The following is a 21,243-nucleotide window of genomic DNA, read 5'->3' as shown; positions in this document are numbered from 1 at the left end:
GGAAAATGTCTTTATTTCATCCGTTCTCTTAGTGTGTGTGGAATACTAATTGACAGTTGTTTTCCCTGAGCACTTTGAACATACTATTCTATTGTCTTTTGACCTCTATTGTTGCTTTTGGAAAATGTGCTGAGATTCTGCTGTTGTTCCTTCCTAGATAGTCTTTTTATATTTACTGTGAATATTTAGAGTTTTTTCCCTCTTGTCTTTGGGATTTTGAAATTTGTTACATGTATCTAGGTACAGATTTATTTTTATTTATTCTGCTAAGAACTAGTGGTTATCTTTGCACCTGAAAATTCAGTTTTATGAAATTCTGGAAAATTCTCAAACACTATGTTTTCAAACACTGCTGCCTTTATATTTTCTATGATCTATTTTTCTGAAATGCCTATTTGATAAATGCTTGGCCTTCTCATTTCATTCTTCTTGTCTCTTAATGGTATTTTTATATATTTAGCTTTTTAATCTTTCCCTAATGCATCCTGTACAGTTGCCTTAAATTTATCAGTTCACCAAGTCTCTTTCTAATTATGTGTAATCTGCTTAGGCTTTAAATTTCAATACCATACTTTTTATTTCTAATTATTCAATTGGTTCTTTTTCAAATCAGTTTATTTTTTTTCTCATGACATCTTGTTTTTTCTTTGTGGCTCCCTCCCTGCTTTCTTTTATCTCTTTAATTATTTCAAACTCATTTATTTCGTAGTTTCCTTCAGATTTTCTGTTATATCAGGTTATTGGAATGCTAACCTCTAGTTTTTTGTTTTTACTCATTCTGATTCACGGGAGAGTATTTATTTATCTGTTTTTTTATTTATTTTTTTTATGAGCTAACTTAATGGGATTTGTTTTCTCTTGCGTATCTCATCTAGCCTGGGTTGTGGAGGTATCCTTCCAGAGTTGTTTTTTTGTTTTTCTTCTGCCAGGTGCTTCATGGATGAGAGGAAATCTTGAGCATAGTTGAGCATGGGTATCCAGGCCTGATTTTTTTGTTAAATTCTCAGTCTTGGGGCTCTTATATCATGTGAGTAGTGTGAACCTGGATCCCAAGCCCTTACATGGAAAGGCTTAAGGTTTTGATTTCTCATGCAAGACATTTATCCTCTACTCTAAATATTGGGCAGGGACACACTTCCTTGATGATCACTGATGCAGTGGGTATTTTTCTAGTCCCTCTTTCACTGGCAATGAGGTCCTTTGAGGGTCCTAGCTCCAGGTAGGGGGTCTCAGTTTCAACTCTCCTCCTCTAGTGGGCCTATATCTGTTGTCTTTCCTGCATGGGCCTTCAAATCCAAGCCCTGAAGCATTAGTACCCTTTCCTGGGTATTATAACTCTTCCTCCTCTCATCCTTACCTGCAAGAACATGCTCTCATTTCTTTCTCCTGACTCTTCTCTTTATTCTGTGAGCCTTAATTTGTGCTAATACTATTTCCGATAATACATTTTTTGGCCTTCAGTCCCTTCACAGTCCAGACCTTGCAAATGTCAGCTTGCAAGCTTCTTGTAACAAATATTTGTTCGCTGATCCACAAACTCACCAATCTGGGCAATTACTGTGTGTGTATCTTCATATAAAATATAAAAGCTGTTTTCCAATTAAACTGATAGAGTTGGGGGTGTCCTAAGCCTCAGATCTTATTGGGTATTGTGGAGGGATCACTGGACAAGGAGTGAGAAGTCCAGGGTTTTAGATGAATCTATTCTAGAAAAATTGTGTGTCTTCAGACAAATAATTCTACCCTTCTGGACCTCAGTTTTATTTTGTTTTGTTTTGTTTTTATGTCTATGAAATGAAGACAGTATATCTGCTTTGCTTATCCCACAGGGTTGAGATGAGGATTAAATGAGAAATGCCATGTGCAAAACTGGTTTAAACTTTTAAAGTCTATCTATTGGGTGTTGTGGATATTGTGTTGTTGTTTGTGGGTCAGGACATGGTAAACCACAGAGGCAGTAATAAGATTTCCTGATTCCTCCTGGGAAATATTGCTTATTCTGGCATTGTCTTGTTTTGGCCGTGCTACAGAAATATTATTTTCACTTGTCAAACTCTCTTTAATGGTTAATACGCTGACCAAAGGAGTCTTATTGTTATTCTGGATGGCTTAGACAAAGCTTCTTTTTTGGCTGTTTAATGCAAATACTTGCATCAAATGTCATCACCCCTTTTAACAACATCATTCCAGTTTTTTTTTAAGTCAATACAATATTTGCCACCATGATGCTTTTCTAAGCAAAAATGGTGTTCACTCACACCTGGTCTCCACTTCCCTTTCCCCTCCCTTACCAATGTACACCCAGCTCCCCTGTGTCGATTTATACCAGTGGGCATCCTGCCACACAAAAGATACATTCATATCAGTTCAACAAACATCGGTTCCTAAGGGTTGTGTGTAAAGCAAACTTTTGCAAACAGCATATCATATTCTCTCATTAAACAACATGTCCCCCCTTTGATTATGATCTGCATTCAGTCAGCATTGGATTTAATATCTATTTCTCCACCAAATTCAGTCTCTAGAAGACTAAATATACACCATTTAGGAATCCTGATGGTTCCTTTTATTAAATGAAAAATCCTTGCTGGTAAATAATTCTATCTACCTTTAACACGTTCTTGTAATGGGTTTTCACATAAGAAGTATGAGTGGGTGTGTAATATTTATCTTTTCTCTCTGTTGCACTTTTGAATCACTACCTCTTTAAATCCAGGGATAACAAGTATTGAGCCCAGATTCTCCTCCAATGTCGGCAGAGAATGCCATGGAGACCTCCTGCTGGCAGAATAAACAGCTGTGAATGTTACCTAAGCCAGCCCTGACCACTGGGCAATCGAAGTCAGAAATTATAGTTTCTCTCTGGAGAACAGAATTATTTCCTGAGTCATTTCCAGAGCCTCTAGAGAAGTGGCACTTCCTGTTGTTAAAAGTCTATTGTGCTGAGGTAAGATTTTAGCTGCTGGCTCCTGTGGAAGAGACACAGGGACTAACTAGAAAGCACACTTCTGGGTGCAGGAGCTGGAAGAAATCATTGGATCCAGCACTCTCATTTCATGGACAAAGAAAGTGAAACCTGAAAGATGTGCCCAGGGTCAAGCTGCTAGTTAGAGGTAGGATTTCCACTACCTAAGTTCCACTTGTCTTTATTTCTCTGGGTTTGGCTTTATTTTCGTAAGTCTTAGTAGTTTACTGTTTCACAGAAGTAATAGGCTATAGCCTCTGAAGTCAGATGGATCTGTGTTAAGAGTCCCCACCCTGCCTATTACAAGTCTTTGTGAGCCTTGGTCTCTTCATCTAAAAAATGGGGCTGATAATGCCCACCCTGTAGGAGTATTGACTCTGTTGGGAATCAAATGTTTCATTTTTTAAAGGATTCGAGCAGCCCAACGATCCGATTCGTGTGTTGTTATGAGGAAATCTCAAGCCTCCTTCAGCTCTGAGGACCAGCAGAAAGAGATTCTGTGTTCTTTGCTTTATTTCAAGGGCAACTTCAGTTGTCTCCAAAGGGAGAGAACTGGGCTAGTACAGGAAGTGAGTCACCCAAGCAGTGGGTCAGAAGTTCTGGGCTGGTGGTGGGGGTGAGGCAAGATAACAAGGTAGAGATCCTACCTCAGCTCAGCCTCCACTGAGATGAGCAAGGCAAGGAAGTGCTGGTTCTCAAATGCGACTGTAATTCCGGGGACTAGAAGAAGACTGACTAATTCAAGGTCCAGCTTTTCCTTGGGAAGTGTGATCTCCATGGCTCTGCTGACCTGCTAGATTTGAGGAGACAAGTTTATTTATTTATTTTTTAAATGTTTTTTTATTTATTTTTTGAGACAGAGAGAGACAGAGCATGAACGGGGGAGGGTCAGAGAGAGAGGGAGACACAGAATCCGAAGCAGGCTCCAGGCTCTGAGCTGTCAGCACAGAGCCTGACACGGGGCTCGAACTCACGGATCGTGAGATCATGACCTGAGCTGAAGTCAGACACTTAACCGACTGAGCCATCCAGGCGCCCCTTGAGGAGACAAGTTTAAATAGAGGCAGTTGTGGATAGAAGACTGGCACTGGGTATGTATACGTGCATGGCACTCACATGGTTATCATCAAGTTAAACTATGCTAAGACTTGTGCAAATCATCTCCCTCTGTAGTACTTTTCCTAGAAAAGGGGGTGACAACAATCACCTAGCTTGGCCTGCAGGCAATGAGACAGATAGAGTTGCCTAGAACATCTGGGAGCCTGCAGTCTGGCAGAGAAAGCAGTGATAAAAAAAAAATAAGTCAGAAGACAGGCTGAGTAAGATTTTTTCTGCTTGCTGGTAAGGACTGAGGTCTAGCAGCAGAATGTTGTGGAAAAGAGCTGGCTGCCTAGGCCCTGGGTTCTCCTTGTCCTGTGGATAAGCAGATGACCTCAGCTTCCTGTCTTATTGAAACAGTACCTTCCCTGCTGTCACTAGAAAATGAAGAAAAAAGTGGAAGAGGGGAAAAATACTGCTTCAGAAAAGTAATGGAAAAAAACAAGAAATGGAGGGCAGAAAAATAAAGCGAGGAAATCAAGCCCTTAGGAGCTTCGGCATTTTGTGCAATGATCCACCCTGGAATTGAAGTGAATTGAGTATGATCCATGAAATGCATCTTTAAATTAATAATACGCTGCTGATGTTATAAATTGTCCAGCTGGTAAGAACCATGGCAATCATCTGTGGCAGCCTTTCTGTCTTGTAGATGAGGTGTCTCAGGCCACACGAAGCAAAAGGACCTGTGTGAACTGAGGTGCACACAGCTGGAGAGGGTATGAAACCACTACCCACTCAGCTCCACTTCTCCATGGTGCTTCCTTGGCTTTGTTTTGGTTCCAAGTGTGCAAAGCTCATCTGTTTTCCCTCTTCTCTGCAACTCTGCCCATCCCTACCAACTCTTTCACCATCAGCAGAGAGGGGCTCCTGTCAGCTGAGAGAAACATCCCACCGATGTTAGGTGTGAAGCCAACGAGAGAGGGGCGCCATCTCCCCAGTGCTCAGAGCTGTGCTCACCTCCAACAAGATTTGCGTTCCAGGCTTCAGCACCAGCCAAGAAATAGCAACAATGGACCCTGATTCTGTAGCTATGAAATGTTTTTTTTTTTTCTTGCACCTTTTCCCACAGTTTACTCTCCTGACTTACTTTTCTACTTCCTCGCTTTCTCTGTGTTTCCCTGATATATCCCACTCACTGTTGTCGGAAACTTCCATGACTGTTCGGGTCACAACTCTGCACCAAAACCTTTGGGGCTTCCACTGATCGTGGCTTGAAGCCCAATTTCTCGAGCTCAACATTCAAGATCCAGGACAGATGAGTTTTACTCACCTTGTAGCCACAGAATTTGTAATGCTTCTCTAAAAACCCCAAGAAGCTGAATGATAAACAAATTTTGGTGAGGATCACCTTATAGTTTATTTTAAAAAATCTGAAAAAGCTAACCCTGAAACCTTTGCTTTAATATTAAAAGCAAAGTTAAAATGGATTGCCCTGAGTGATGTCATGCGGTCATAAATATTCCATTTACAACTGATATTATCCTACAACTGGTATAATCCTTTTGATTAGAAATCGGCCCTGCATACAAGCTGAGCTATGAGATCAGGCTGGCAGGCAAATTTACTTCATTTCCTAACGACAGTGGTTTCCCCTTGATTTTTTTTTGGGGTGGGGGGGCTCTATTTTATTTATTTATTTATTTGTTTTGATCTCATGCTAGGAAAGACTTGATGTCCCATGTTTTAAGAGAAGAAAATCACCTTGAAAGTCCAAATAGTTTCCTACATATAAATTGGGTCTCTCAGCTGGGCACAGTTGGGGGTCATTAAATAATGGTTTTGTGATGATGCCTCTTGCAAGTGGCTTCTGAAAATTGGTGACAAATTGAAGAATGCAGAAAGAGACAACTGAGAAAAAGACAACTGTGTGTTTATGTGTGAGAGGTACCTTTTACTTTCAAGCCTGGGATACTGGCAAAGGTTTTGACTCAGGGGAATGAATTGTATCTTCCCTTCTCCTGCCCAGCAAATGCCTCCTGCCGCTGAGCTTTAAAGGAAAAGTACTTAGGAAGAATAAAATTTTAAGGAATAGTGTCTTAGAATAAATGTAATTTCTTTCCCTCTTTTTTTTTGTTGCCTTAATTTTCTTTTTTACTCTCTCATTCAACGTTTTTTTTTAATATGCTCTAGCCCATCAACAATATTAAACTTTAGAATTGTCTTAAACTGAAAATTGCCTTTCAAATTACTTTTCTTCCTTTAAATCTCCTGTTCTGTTTTGCTTAATAAATATCCCTTCTGCTATCAGTCTCCCATTACAGCTTATTAGTCTTCCTGTACTATGTTCTTGCTTTGGGGTATTCAAACAATCTCAGCCTTCGCTGAAAGAAATGAGTTCCTGTATGGAATGAAAATGTACTATGAATTTTTAGAATATGAATGTATTAAGTCTAGAGTTGCAATGTATATCACTGATAGTTTGGAGCAAATCTGTCTTCCAGAAACCAACCACAGGAACCTTGAGGATCTAGACTTCTGCTCTTTTAAGTAATAACTTGCATTACATTGGTTAGTTGGGCCTGTAATTTTGTTTATTTGACAATTATATGAGAAGAATTAAAATTATTTCACTGATTATGAAAACTTAAGCAAAACAATCTTTTTTTTCCCCAAAACAGCAAATCTTGGATTCAATCCTGTACATATCATGAACAATAGGGACTTGATATTGTTTTTATTTTAGTAACAATATTATGAATAGTGGTTCCTATTTTTACTAACAGCTCCCGGTCTGTGTTTTTTCCCATTGTCGTTTTAGTGTTTACCATATTTGTGGAATGAGTGAATAACTAACCAAATGAAGAGCCACTAGTTTTCTCTTTCCTAGATGGAATGACTGAGGCCTAGGAAAGAGATGTGTTGCCCAAAGTCCTATGCCAAGTCTTTGGAGTCCTGAGTCTAATCCTCTGAAAGACCATGAAGGTAAACCTGAAAAATCATTCTTATTATCCATGCACTCATATGAGATACATTAAGACTGGCCTCTTTCAGAGAGAATTTTTAAATTGTGGACGGGTAGAATGAGTGGGGAAGATTTTGATGTCAGGTGGCACAGCATTTGAATCTCAACCCTGTAAAACCTTTGTCTAGAAAACCTTGGACAAGTCATTTAAATTTGCCAATCATTGTAGGTAGAATTGGGATAATCATATCTCCTTCATAAGACTTCATGAGTAAATGTGAGCTATTCTGATCACAAGTATTGTGATGTAGCTATTTAGTTATCCTTGACTTTAAGAAGAACATTGTATAATTTGCCATACTGGAATTACATACGTAAAGAGATAACATCATAATGCTCGATGGACAAGTTCTCCTCAATCTCTTAATGCACTGTGATGGCACCATAGTATTTATTTACAACTATAACTTGGGGGCAGAAAGGAAGAACACAGACAAGATACTAAGATAGTATTGAAACAGTAGTTTTGTTTCTATTTTGACAGCTAAGTTCTATAGAAGCATATTTTAGTTGTCTATATTAGGGATTTATTTCTGGCACAACAGTCTATACTCATTCAGATTTTTTTTCCCTCTGTATTCTGATGCTGGAATCGAAAGTGTGTCAAAAGTCTATGTGATTAGGAAAGAATTTAAAATGAATCCCAAACTGTCTGTGTAGTTTGTGCCTGCTTGGAACCAGGGTAACCAGTCAGGTCAAGGGGAGAATAAAAATAGTTAAAATGGTTGTTTGGCCTCTTTCAGAGGTAATTGTCTGATTTTTAAAAAACCTTTTGAGAGTTGATGCCTTCAGCGTTTTGTGGATGAGTCATAGTCACCCCATGAATGTTTTCTGTATTGAGAGTGATGAATGGATACAGTTTCAAATGTCAGGGTCCATACACGTAGATTACTGACAAGGATAAACCAGACCCCAGAGCTCTCAGAGCAATGTCAGATCATGGTACCCTCTGAAGCAGAATAAACAGAACTAACACAAAGTACAAGAGATTTGCCCCTTACAGAAATAACCTAACCTAACCTTCCAGAGAAAACTTAAGGCAATTTATTCATGATTGGTGCTTAAACTGGGGCATCTACCAGAACTTCTTGAAGGAGACTAGCATGTAACTAATATGAGATAGGCTATGAATTAAGAAGTTATAACATGTCCAAAGTAATATCCGAATGGAAGATGAGGACTCCATAGAGACTAGATAATGTCTCTATCTTCTACTGGAAGTGTTTGCCAAAGTTTCTACAACATTAGAGAAAGTGGAAACAAGACCCTCTTGTGAGCATCAAATTGAAGGGCACGACTGTTTCAGAAATCTAAAAGGTGCTTTTGGGTAGAATCTGAAAGAATTCTCTGTCCCTCTTGCAGCCTGCATAGCACGTTCTATGAAACTCTCTGTCTAATGCCATTGGTCCTTATCTTGTGCTTACAGCTTATCTTTGATCACTCCTTTGGTTTTCTTGTTAACCTAATACCATGAAGGGAATGACCTGGGCAATAGTCTACAGTATCTCCCCATTGCATGTGACTATACTGCATCTAGTTTACAAATCAGCCTCTTGGGATTTGGGGGGCATGGCTTGATTCTTCAGAGCTAGATGACTTTTGACAGACTGATAAAATTGAGTTTCTATACCTAATAAATAAGCCTGGTCAGACTATGAGATAATCATGAGCCTATGAAGACTTGGGTGGGAAGCCAGTTCTTGAATTTCTCTGCCCTCTTCCCTGCTTCTATTTTCCACATACTCTTTACTCAAACACCACCTGTTTTTTTGTCTTAAAATGATTCATCAGAAGGAGTTTAAACAGAAAGTGTGAATTCCATTGATTTTCTAAAAACAAAAACCCTATCATTGTAAACTTTATGTACACTAAATGAAGTGTACCATGCTGATCAATTCAGGCAAAACACCTCACCCCTAGAGAAGGAATGGTGTGGGAGTTGTCTTTTTTCACTTTCTTGGCTACTACCAATATTGCTTAACTCCATCTAATTACCCAATTGTCTGGTCTCTGGGATTATGAATCTAATGACCTATAACTTATAGTGAATTTTGGATGAACTTTGCTCCATTGTCAAATGATGGGAGCAGCAGACCCTGTCCTCTTTCTTCTTGAACACACTGTTCTCTGTGGTGATATCTCCTTGAGCAATGGCAATGATTGTATATAACCTCCAGAGTAGAAAGTGTGTTAAACTTCTCCATAATCAGCTTCTTAAAATGATAGGTGGACAGTAGAGCATGGTGGGTATTCTAAACAAGGGCTTGGAATGAACTTCCAAGCAGTGCAAGTAGTCATTCCCATCCATTCTTACAAGGTTATGATGTGCATGGCGGGCAGGGGTGGTGAAGAGTGCGAAAACGCTGTATTCTCTACCCTTGGAAAGCAGTTTGGAGGGACAACCATGAGACTGGGAGTCAGAGAATCTAGTTACAGTGCTGCTTTTGGCTGAGGTGAAGGAAGAGTGGCCAGAGGAAAAGAATGGGCGATAACCAATCGAACCTAAATATGCACAGACTAACTAGACTGTGACATAAAATTTAAGGCCGCAAGTCTGGATAAATTAAGAGTGTGCAAATGGGTGAAATATTCAAACTTGTTACAAAGAGGTCTGGTGCTCTGGGGTCTGAAATCCTATCTGATGTGCTGTGTGTGCTAGCAGCTTCATTTTTCTGAAGGATCCCTCATCTAGAAAATAGGCTGTGATCATTTCTATGCAGGCATGAACAGCATATTATTTACAGAACCACCAGAGATTAAGATACCTTCTGTTCAGGCTGTGCCTCTATAATCTCTGGCGGTTTGAAATGAGGCAGGGGAAGAATGTCATGCCCATGTGTTCGGAATGCTGTTTGTTTGTGTTTCTGAAGAGAATGCTCTCTCATGTAGATAGAAGCAGCCCAGGATCTGATCTATCATCTGGCTGTAATGAAGAAACTATACCTTCATAGTGAGCAATGGAAAACTCGGAGCTTCATAAATACTTAATAATCACCATTTGTGTTACATTGGGTTATGCTCAGATGATGAATAAAATCCCCGAAGGCAGCACAGAACAGGACAAAATGCTATGAACTAAGAGGATGGACTAGGCTCTGGTCTTTGTCCTGTCACTAATTTGCTGCTGACCTTGGGCAAGTCACTTAATGTCTCTGGGTTTTAATTACTTCAACTGTAAAATATAGGCAAAGGGGAAGGCCGATATGATTTCTGAGGTTCCTTCTAGCCAGGAAATTAGACTTCATGATTCTGGCCATGAACCAACACTGAAATCAGTGGCATTTCTAAAATATTCATAAAAACTGTCTTCAAAGATAAACTTCAGGCTGAATAAATACATCCACCCAGCTGTATTCAAGTTTTTTCAGAATCTTTTTCAATATGACCTTCCACCTTTCCAGCCAAGTCTCTAACTAACCACATCAGCCTATGTCATTTACATTCACACTGTTTATGCTGTTCCCATTTCTACAATAGCCTTCCCTCTTATTTATCCACATGAGAAAATATCGCATATCATTCAAAGTATAATTTCATTGTACTTTCTGTATGGACGTAAATCATTCCCTGGTCTCTCCTTGAGGCTCCCTCGTAACATGTTACAGCATATATTGATATGTTGCATACACGATTAGTGGAGTTTACATCCATCTGACTGCCGCAGAGGCAGAAGTAGACTTACGCATCCTATAATTGACTTTGGTATTGGTGGGGTATGTGACTAGTTTAGCAAGCCAGACACTAGAGCTAAAGAATAAAAGGATGTGTATGAAATGTGCAAAATAATATATTAAATATATCACATATATTTATTATCTTATATAAGTTACTATTATATAATCACCCAGCTGTTGGAATGGCTAAACTCAACAACACAGGAGCACAACTGATGTCGGTGAGGATGCAGAAGAAGGGGAACCTTCTTGCACTGTTGGTGGGAATGCAAACGGGTGCAGCCACTCCGGAAAACAGTATGGAGTTTATACAAAAAAGTTAAAAAGAGAACTCTCCTACAATCCAGCAATTGCACTGCTAGGTATTTGCCCAAAGAATACAAAAATAATAATTCAAAGGGATTACATGCACCGGGATGTTCATAGCAGCATTATCTACAATAGCCAAATTATGGAAACAGCTCAAGTGTCCATCAACCAACGAATGGGTAAAGAAGAATATTACTCAGCCGTGAAAAAGAATGAAACCTTGCCATTTGCAATGACACAGGTGGAGCTAGAGAGTATTATGCTAAGTGAAATAAGTCAGAGAAAGACAAAGGATTTACTTATATGTAGAGTTTAAGAAACAAAACAAACGAGCAAAGGGGAAAAAAGGAGAGAGAGGTAAACCAAGAAACAGACTCTTACCTATAGAGAAAAACCTGATGGTTACTGGAGGAGAGGTCAGTGGGGTAATGGGTTAAACAGGTGGTGGGGATTAAGGAGTGTACATGTTGTGATGAGCACCAGGTGTTATATGGAACAGGTGTTATATAGTGTTGGATCACTATATTGTACACCTGAAACTACTATTGCTTTGTATGCAAACCAATTGGAATTTAAGTAAAACCTTTTAAAATTAAAAAATAAAAGCATGTATACAAATAATACTTATTACATTATATAAGTTTTTACATAATCATATATTTACACAATAAAAATGTATGTACATGCTAGGCTGCTGTCAGAGCATTCTATTTATTAGACATGACATATTAAGTACAGGATGTCCGTGAACAGATTAAGCACATGTTGAAATCCGCAGTAGAATAGATGGGTACTGTGGTATATGTATTTAATGATTAATAACTGAATCCCACCACCAGAAAATGACGCTTTGAAACTCTCTCTCTCTCTCTGCCTTAAAAGCTGTCTAGATTGTTACTCTGAGTCAAAAACTTGGAGACAAAAGCCAGAAGATGCCACTGAACAATGAAGATGTGGGAGGGTGACTTCTGTAGTTTCAGAAGGTGCTGAATCCTATACCAGCATCCATCCATTTCTGGCAATGCAGGCTGTCCACATATGCTGGGGAAAACACAGCAGAATGGTTCTCATTGCATGCAGCAGCTTGCAAAGCACCAACTTTCAGTACTAAACCATTGAAATAATTGATCAATGGTATCAAATGCAAAAGGACAAGAGCCATCTTGCAGAAAGACAATGAAGATCACTCTACAAGCCTCATCAGACCCAGAGACCTGAAGTTCTATTTACTCTCTTGATTGCTCTTCTAGTCAGAAAATGTAGGTAAGATGGAAATTCCCCCAGAAAAGGGGCTTGTGTGTTAAGTGGCCTGTAAATGACGCACATCAGTTATCTGAGAGACCAGTGCTTTTCAAAGGAGGCAGTGTGCATGGTGGTTAAGAGCATAAAGCTATATCAATTTGGGCAGGTTATTTAATTACTTTGGGACCCGGGTTTCTCACCTGCAAAATGGGGATACTAGCATTACCAACATGATAGGGTCACAGTAAATGTAAATAAGTCAATAATTATTAGCTATTGTCATAAGTGCTGTTATTATGAATATTGTTACTGAATGAAGTACTAGCATGAAACGGAGCCTCCAATAAGTAGTGATGTAAAAATAAGAATCCGGATTTGTTTTTTATTATGTGGTCTGAGTGAGGCAGAACATGGATAATTTAAATCCTTGGCCTCATTTCATAAAACTATAGAATGTTAGAGCTTATAGGATCTGAAACTATTTAATTCAAATTTCTTGTTTTTAGAGACGAAGATGATGAAGGTAAGAGGAGTTAAATCCTTGCCCAGGTTCTCACAAGGATTCTGGGGTTTTGATGCTTTTCTTCTGGCTCAGAGTTCCCCCCATGAAATTTCTACTTGTTGACTATCCTTGATTCCGCAGTTCTTTCATCTGGAGGTGCAAATGGAAATAGTATGAAATCCAAATACATATACTTTCCTACTCCTAGTAGCCCTGGCAAAAGTTTGGTGGCTAAACTCATTGACTGAATAGGTTTTCATGACTAATGAAAAGATGTCTGAGGTTGAAATATACAAAGAGCAGTGGATTGAGAGAGAGGAGGCTCAAATCTTATTTCTGCCTTTGCCATTGACTTGGGTGAGTGTTCTCAGCCTCAATTTCTCTGTCAGATGAGAGAGTTGGGTTATGTGACCATTCCAAAACATTGGCACAATAATATATTGTATAAATATAATCTCTAATGAACAACAAAGTATTTATAATTATGAAGACAATTTGTCATCAGAATGTTCAAACACCTGGATGTAATTTTTAAAATTTGCTAATTATTTAAAAAACAAACAGAGAAAAAAACAACCTAATAAATGAACAGGCCATGGAAATCAGCTTGCTCATTTGTAGGACAGTTTATTGGGTTGGAATATTTTGCCTTTGGCAAATGAGAATCAGTTAATTCTAGGTATTTGCTTATTGACTTGCTAGAATAGAATGATCTATTTTTCTTCCATTTTTGTCAGTAATGACCAGTCAAAACTCTTGAAAGAAGGCCCAATTATTCCTGGAAAAGGAAAATATTCTGTGACCTTCCAGACTGTGATGTCATCAGCTCTCTAATTAATGTATGTGCTTTCATTCTAAGCTTTCGTTCTAGTTCCTTCTGAATTTAGGAACAATAGTAATTTCCTGTAACAATCTTGCCAGTCAAATATTTTCTCAAGGAAATAAAGAAATATCTCTAAAGTCAAAAATAACATACAACTCTATTTTAAGCTTTGGCTTCATGGAGTTGCCTCATCACAGTGAGATTCAAGACCCTCGAGCTAATGTATCCCTTATTTCCTGGAGGAAGGTGGCAAGACCCAATTCTCAGGAGCAGTCTGTCCAGGCCACTTCTACTTATGGTTACAGGTGTGGTTGTCAGGGTAAGATTTGATGTTCGGTGCTTGCCTCCTATTTCATTTGCTAAAGGAAAATGCCACAGGGTATACTTATTTCTTGGCTAGATGAGTGCATGGCATGAACCGACCTGGAACAATGGCCTGAATTCAACAAATATGTATTCAGCACTCATATGCCAGGCTGTAGGGGTTCCAAACACCCATGGCTACCAATATAGGGCTACCTCAGTTACCTTATTTTTTAAATTTTATTTATTTTGAGAGAGAGAGAGAGAGAGAGAGAGAGAGAGAGAGAGCAGAGAGACAGGGAGAGTGAGAGAATCCCAGCAGGCTCTGCAGGGCTCAAACTCATGAGCCACGAGATCATGACCTGAGCCAAAGTCGATGCTTAACCGACTGAGCCACTGAGGTTCCCCTACCTCAGTTACTTTAAGTGAATGATTGCATGCTACCAGCATGAGTTTCAAAGCTACATTGTTAATTTTCTTTCCTGTGATATAGAATTATTGATATCCCTCAAGCTAAAGACAGTGAAAAGTAAGCTCTTTTCAGCTCCAAGGTAATGTATTTTCCCCCTTCCAAAATCCAAGCCCTTCCAAGAGACAAATAATTCCAATGAAATTAATAACCATGATTCTTAACAAAGGGTATCTGTTATTAAAGCTAGCATGAGCTACCAGAGACCAGAGTTGATAATCTCACTAATTTTCCCTTTAGTAATATAATTTTATATGCAACAAAGACCTGAGAATGGTATGCTTGACCAGCATTTGGAGCTGAGAGTATGTTTCAGCTATTTCTCTGGTAGAGCATATTGTAAATTACCATGCGTGCCTTAACAAAGTCTGAACAAAGGTAATCTCGGGTTCCAAGAAAGGAAATAACCTGCCAGAGAACCAGAGATAGAATCTAGAGCCCTTAGCTACACTCAGCTTGATTTTTCAGGAGGTTTACCTACCCCTTCCCAATAAAAAAATATATTACTTCATTGGGTTTTCAGGATCAATAGCAAACATAATACAATTAAGAATCGTCTGATGGAATAGTTTCCTTTGCAGACTTATTTTCTATAATACTTGAGCATTGTATTAACTTTTGTGTTGTAGGAGAAAAATATTTAAGTATCAAAATGGTGATCTATTAGAGAAGGCATGACTGTCTTTGTGTCATTTTCTGACCCAGTCAGGCATATATAAAAAAAGCACTCCTACTTGAGTTATAAATGCTGTAGATTAAAGTTCAGGCATAGGCAATAGATGCCAGGTTTGGGAGTAAATGTTAGCTAAGTTGTAGAAGTGCAGACAACACTGACTCCATGTTTGACCCTCCATCTTGTTCATGCCCATGAAGTGACCTTACTTGGGGCTACGTGTTCCAGGTTCCTTGGAAGTTAACGTGTGCCTTAACCAGAATGTGGGAAGGCTTGTTCTGATCTTCCCTACAGTTGCACACAGAAGGCTCCACGTTAGATGACTAGTAGAGACCACTGGTGTACAGGTGTTGCCATTTTAGGTGCCTACCCTTTGACCTCACCACGATGCCCCTTGTTCAATAAAAGGTATGGATTAAGGTTTGGAGGGGGTGGAGAATAGCTGTCTAGTGCCCTGGTACTTCTGGCCTCCCAGTCCCACCTGTTAGCAAGTTAAGTTTCTACTTCTGACCCCAACAAATTTTACCTTAGAGAATAGATAAAGACCCTTTATTTAAGGTCAGAATCCCTAATGCAACTTCAAGAATTCAGTCAAATTGATAGCCTTTACTTTTATTTTTGGGTTAATCAATGGATAAAATAGAAGTCTTCATTGATTCATGAGATGGGTAGTTCATTTCAATGAATAAATAGTAAAAATGGTCATTTTAAATCATCCCCTTTATCCACCCATGCTCAAAAATATCAATAATACTTTTTCTGTTATCTGAAACACTATTGTAATGACAAGATAGTTATTGACAATTGATTTAAGGCTATTAGTTAACAGGTAAAAGCTATTTCAGAACCAATGAGACTTCCTAGGTATTTTTTTACCCTGAAGGAAATGTTCAGGGCCAAAGGAAGTAAACCACAAACAGTAAACAGTATTTCAATTCATAGAACTTAACCAACAAGAAATCTCAACAACCAAAAAGATTTTTTTCTTCAGCATTCTCCTTTACAGTGAAAAATGACAACAAAAGAAAAACATATTTATATGGGACTAAAAGCATTCAGAAATGCTGTTGGTTTTAGCTATCCTATTTGTTTATATACTATACAATATCTACATGAGATTATCAATCATGCTCCCTGCAAAGTACTTTCATTTATCTACATTTTGAATCTCAAAATAGCCTGTTGAGATAGGCTATTCTTGTCAACATTTTACAAATGAAGTAATGGAAATCTAGAGGGCCTTAAAATGTCACCAAGTAGTAAGTGGCGGATTTACTACTAACTCCAAGTCCCATATTCTTTCCATATTTATCATACTATACTTACTAAGACAAGATATACATACATATACGTGTAAACACACACACACACACACACACATACAGGTTGTTACATGTATATGTGATATATATGTGTATAAAACTTGAATTTTGAATAAAAACTTCCAGGTTATTTCTAAGATGGAATCCAGGAAACCAGCAAGACCCATTAATGGAATATTTTACTTCATGGTAAAACAGAATTCACGTGAAGCAAATGCCAGAGGTCACCAGCTCCTTCAGTGGGACATGTACTCTCTTTGCTAGCCTTATTATCTTGAGCATATTTGGGCTTCTAGGGGTGTCCTAGGCCACAAGTGGCTTTTCCTCCTTTCTTGGCAGAAGTTTTAAAGCAGAATCCCAAGTTCTTCCCAATTCCAAGTTCTCAGTTGTTGTTGTGAGGATGTTTTTAGCACTTTCCAAAACAGCATCGTGCAATAGGACTTTCTACAATGCTGGAAATGTGCCATATTTGCATGGTTCAATAAGGTAGTTATTAGCCACATATGGTTATTGAGCACTTGAAATATGGCTAGTGTGATTAAATGTTAATGTTAATTAATTAAAATTTAAATAGCTATATGTGGCCAGTGACACCATATTGAAGAGCAGTTCTAGACAGTTAAAGATTATGGTTCACAGGGCCCAGAGCACCTCAGGAACAGCATCCTTGCAGGATCACCCTGTGAGGGTACAATAGAAGTTATATATTTAATTATGAGTTGTGCCTTAATTCATTCTAGATGGGGTTTGAAGCAGAACGTTAATATTAGAATTAAGAAGGTATATAAGGATCTTTAAGTAAAGGATGACAAATGAAGGAAGAATATGTTGTGGTAAATATTGAGATAAAAGAACAGAACATTACCATTTGAAGTGAATTTGAATTTCTAAACTTTACACACTGGAAGAGGATAGAACAATTCAATTCAAGATAAAAATTTCCTCCTCCTTGCCAATGCAATAAAGTTGGGATTTTACTAGGGGCTGAAAGAGAAGCAAGAAGAAATACATAGAGCATCAAATCTGCTGCATGTTAGTTACAGTGGACTAGAACTCTAGGATGACCTCTAATGAAATTATCTACTTGACAGAATTGTGAAGATCCAATGAAATTATTTACAAAAAGGAACTAGGAAAGTGCCTCACATTTGACTGATATTAGCATTTATAATGATAATTTATTTCTGCCTAGATGTTTTAAAGGCCTATTCCAAGTACCTGTGAGAACACAGAAAGATGCTTAGAGGTATTTATTTTTGAAAGCTTATTTTGTTGAGAATAGACCACAGAAGAGGAAATATAGACAACACAAAGGCAATGCCTTTGTGTAGAGAAATGCCATGCCCCCATCTCCATTTGCAATTTGCTCCCATAGGGAGAACTGTTGTTGAGGAAGGTGGGTCAGGTATGTTGGGTCAGACTACAATGGAATAGTGAGACCAGAGGGAAAAAGAAAAGGAAGAAAATTTAAGATGAGCACTTGGATTTTAGGTATTTGTGGTATATTATTGCATATGGTTTACTGATGCTGATGTCCTTATCAAAGATAACCACAGAAGGAAGCAGGGAAGGGTATCTGAAGCACGATGAGGGTACTTGAAAGGCCACTGACCCTGGAATTGAGTTAACTGGGTTCCAATCCTAACTTTTCAATCATGTGACTTAGACTTATAATCATCTTTTGGTCCCCAAATTCTTCTTGTAAAACAATGATCTGAATGGTGCTCAAGGATCTTTAAGCCCTATTCCAGCCCTAAAGCTCAAGAGTATAGTTCTAATTATGAAAGCACATGTGGGCTCTAGTTCTCCAGATCCTGTGAAGCCCCACTGCTCTTTCGGAAGAGCCTGCTGTTTTAGTCCTTTAACTTGTTTCTGTAATTCTGAATCTCAACTTGTGTGAACAGTGATATCTCAATCAGCATGCACAAAAGCAGTTGGTATGGTGGGAGTTAGTGACAGTGGGTGGGTGAACAGATTAAAGAGGAAAGGGTTGGGAGAGAGAGTTGTGTGTGTGCAAAAGAAAGTAGACCTTCCTCTTTTGACATTCTTTTGCTACATTCTCCAATAAAGCTATCAAAAGCCAAATGCCAAAATGAGGGCATGAAAATAGCTTGGGGTTTGGAGTTAAGCAGACCTGAATTTGAATCCAAGCTCTGGATTCTAAATTCAGTTTTCTTATCTTTGTGATATTTGTAGTCAGCAGCTATTATGAAGCTTAAATGAGATAATGTTACCTAGTAGATAGCAGGTGCTCAGTAAATATTTTCTTAATTGACCCCCCCCCGAAATTGGCTTAATTCTTTCCCCATTTTACCCATAATGTAAAAGATTAGTCGAAGAAACAATCATGTAGGGCTGCTTAGAGGTCTATATCTAGAGGATGTAAACAATCTGTGGTGGGGAGAGAAGGGTGCTGAAGAGAGTAAAAGCCATAGCCAGGAATAGAAAACCCAGGCTTTTCGTTAATGAAACCTCTTCTTTTGGTAGCCTCACAATTCTCTGCTTCCTGAAAGCCACAGAAGTGTTTATCAGAATAACAACCCTAACTGCTTTTCCAACACTTTACCAGTAGGAAGATTAACCGCACAGGCCCAGGACATAGAAAGGGGAACCACACGTCTTATTTCCACCTGAAGTTAGCAAAACTGGATCCTGGAGTGACATCCGCTACTTGCTCCTCTACCTAGGAGTCGGAAAAACCTCTTTCCAAGAGGAGACCAGGGGAAGGCAGAGAATCGGGGAACGCAGAGCTCCTAAACCCCTTTCTCCAGGTCGCTTGTTCCACCTGACCGTCTTTACGTGGCTCTAACGCAGTTTCAGCTTGCGGGAACCGCCGGCGAGCAGTGAGCCGCCAGTTGCCCGCGGTATTTAGCTCCCGGCCTCGCAGAACTTTCAGCACCGCGGACAGCGCCCTTCCCTGCTATCAGCTCTGCGGCCCAGGCTCCTGCCTGGTGCTATCCTGCCTGGGATGTTCTTCAGGACCCCTTACCCCGGCGACAGGCGGGTTATCACTCTGTGGTGCTTGTCAACTCCGGCCAGTGACTGGCCCCGCCACTTCGACGAGAATCCCACCTGCTCCTCCCACCCCACCCCACCCCAAGTTTTTCCTCTGAATTTGAATTCAGTTCAAGACTCTCGGTTCAGGACTCAGTGAATGGAGCCTCGCACAGGTAGTGGGGTGAGGAGTACCAGGAGCAGACGAGATCCCTGCTGTTCTAGTTTTCCTTCCATCTTTCCCTGCCTTCCCTTTGCTTCTGGTCACTTGGCGATTTCTACCTTACTTTTCGATCACGATATAAAATAAACGTTGTGTGTGTATGTGTGTGGGGGGGTGGGGGAGGGGGAAGATGACTCTGGATGGAGGAGGGGGTTTGGGGCTGTACCCGCGAGGCCACACTGCCTTACTCTGGCCCTCTTGATTTGTAGGAAACAGACGTGTTTGGGATGAGGGAAGAGAGAAAGCTCAGATGGGGTGAATAAGTGCGGGCGAGAATCCTCTCCCCCGGGGCTGCGCGCTCTGGCAAGAGAGCTTCCTTGGACACTTTTCCCATCACGTCCTTCTCGCTGCCCCGTCGCGTATCACCGCTCTCTGAGGACAGGAGCGCACCGGCCCTGTGTGGGTATCGGGCTCAGCTGGAGCCCCTTTGAAGAGTTTGCTCTCAGGTAAAAGGGCAGACGTTGTCCCCGCCCTCCCCTCGGGCTACAGCCGGAAAAGCCTCTCTTCCTTTCCGTGGGCTCAGTCCGAGGCCGAGAACCTAGCTGCGGGAGCCGGGTGTGTGACAAGGCAGGGAGGAAAGGACAGGCCCGGCATCTGTGGAGACCCAGGCGGCCCGGACACTGCTTGCGGCTCCCTCTTCTGCCTCTCACTCTGGCCGCGCCGGAGCTGCGTTTGCCCCAGCCCAGCCTGGCAGCTCCCGTGAGTCGGAGCCCGGCGTCCCCCGACCCTAGACCCTGTCCAGGCCCCATCCCGGGCCAGATACGGAAAGACCCCAACCCAGCTCCTTCCTTCTTCCAAGGGACCCCTTCCCGGCGGGCGCCCTCAGCCTCCGCGCCATGTTCCTGTTTCCCCTCCTCCTGTGGCTCCGGCTCCCTGGTTCATTCAACAAGAGGCGACCATCCTACTCGCGGGGGTCCAGTTGGGGTGCAGGGGGTGCGGAGGGGAACAGACTGCGGCGAAGGGGGACGTTCACTCACCGGAGAGCTGGAGGCGATGAACTAGCTGCAGGGACTGGTGGCTAGCCGTCTGCACTTACAGCGCCAGATTCTGTCTCTCCCACTATGATGCGGAGCGGTTGGAGGCAAAGGAAGGCAGGAGGCAGCCGCTGCTGCTGAACAGCTCCTCAATTATTCAGTTCGCCCCCCTCCTCACCTCCCTCCGGGCGGCCTGTCAGTCCTCCCTCCAGCTCGTCTGTCTCCGCCTTTCTGGAGTCACGTGGGCGGCCCAACCCCTTACATTATTGAGCCGAGGCCTCTCACCAGACGCCCCCGCCTCCCAGCGCGCACACACACACACACACACACACACACACACAAACACACTCACTCAGCTATATGCCACTCTCAACTCCTCTCTGGCTTGCTGAGCCTCCGGGTGCTGCTTCCAGTATCTCAGGCTGTCCCGAGGCTTACTGGGCCTGATAAGGGCGCAGTTCTCTGCCCCTGGGAAAGCAGGACTAAGCAGATGTCTGCGGTGTCGGTGGGTTGAGAAGGCATCCGCCAGCAGCTCCACCTTTGCTGGACTTGGCACTGAACAAAGCTGGCTCTCCAGACCTGCTTCCTACCCTCTGAAAGCTTCCCTCCTCCTTTGCTGAACCCTTGCTGCTCGTAAATTTCTTCCACTTCCCTCAGCATTGCTGGAAAGAAAGGATGGGAGAGATTGATTTCCTCTGTCTTCTTAAAAA

General features: G+C 40.9%; 1 protein-coding gene across 1 annotated transcript in view; it reads right to left on the bottom strand.

Moving 5' to 3' along the window:
* Positions 1 to 20,813, bottom strand: part of SLC7A14 (solute carrier family 7 member 14) — a 117,851-nt gene extending 97,038 nt beyond the window's left edge. Inside the window, exon 1 of the mRNA XM_060639205.3 lies at positions 20,537 to 20,813. The gene's annotated coding sequence lies outside the window, so the exon portion shown is untranslated. The remainder of the gene's footprint in view (positions 1 to 20,536) is intronic.
* Between the last annotated feature and the right edge of the window lie 430 nt (positions 20,814 to 21,243).

The sequence above is a fragment of the Panthera onca genome, chromosome C2, assembly GCF_046562875.1.
Source record: "Panthera onca isolate mPanOnc1 chromosome C2, mPanOnc1 haplotype 2, whole genome shotgun sequence".
NCBI lineage: Eukaryota > Metazoa > Chordata > Mammalia > Carnivora > Felidae > Panthera > Panthera onca.
This window is presented reverse-complemented; position numbering and strand designations above follow the sequence as displayed.